The sequence below is a fragment of the Dendrobates tinctorius genome, unplaced genomic scaffold (assembly GCF_039654945.1).
Source record: "Dendrobates tinctorius isolate UK_male_01 unplaced genomic scaffold, ASM3965494v1 ptg000116l, whole genome shotgun sequence".
Taxonomy (NCBI): domain Eukaryota; kingdom Metazoa; phylum Chordata; class Amphibia; order Anura; family Dendrobatidae; genus Dendrobates; species Dendrobates tinctorius.
The window spans coordinates 6,653-7,500 of record NW_027361784.1 but is presented as its reverse complement, the minus strand read 5'-3'; the positions used below and the strand labels follow the sequence as shown (position 1 = coordinate 7,500).

At 40.8% G+C, this 848-nt stretch overlaps 1 protein-coding gene across 1 annotated transcript in view; it reads left to right on the top strand.

The window, feature by feature from the left end:
• Positions 1 to 232, top strand: part of FSBP (fibrinogen silencer binding protein) — a 5,414-nt gene extending 5,182 nt beyond the window's left edge. Inside the window, exon 2 of the mRNA XM_073590065.1 lies at positions 1 to 232. This exon is cut by the window's left edge and continues 623 nt beyond it. The gene's annotated coding sequence lies outside the window, so the exon portion shown is untranslated.
• Positions 233 to 848: the final 616 nt, after the last annotated feature.

Sequence of the window (848 nt, the reverse complement as noted above, 5' to 3'; positions counted from 1 at the left end):
GGGTTCATAAAGTGGTTCTCCGACGCCGCTCACTTCTGCATCGTCTCTAATGAAATAGGACTGGTAGCCCACGTCTGCCGATCGTTCATTCATGCGTCCTGACAGCTATCTATAGGCGTGGTGTCCTCAGCATCGCTCACCTCCCTATGTTGTACCGAGCGGCTCCGGAGACCCTATTTTAAAGAATAAATGTCTAATGGTATAAATACACAATAAAAAATTACCAAACTCATGTAATGCTTCAAAGGGTTCTCTGCTTTGGAGATCCCATGTTTGATAGATGAGTCTCGCTTAGTTCTTCTGGAGTCCACCAGCGAGTGTCCACTTTCCCTGCAGTGCCTCCAGTGGGAAAATTAAGCATTACATTGTGTCCATGTGGGTTGTGTTTGATGGAGGACAGTCCCTCCTGAGAAAGTTGCTGTTTATAATTTCTCTGCATTCTACACAAAAGAGAACCCTGAACAGATTCCTACTTTAAGTGTGTCTATCACTATGCATTTTTTTGTGTAAACTTTTAAATGACACCTGTACTTTCAAGTAACTTTTCAGAAGAATCTGTATTCATGAGGACTAACACGATCTCAGGCCATTATGAGTATTCTGCATTTTTACCTGTTTTCTCCTATGCCGGGGTCTTAAAATTGTCTCTGAGCTACTCTGACGTCTCTCATACACATCATACAGACTGAAGCAGCAGCATGGAGAACATTATATATCACTACTGAGCATTGTAGATGTGAATCCAGCTCTGACTAGCAAAGAGATGTTATAATTAAAACATAACTTTCAATCTAAATGATGTTAAACTGGATAAATCATATAAAAAAAACGCAGTGATGAAGTGCAAG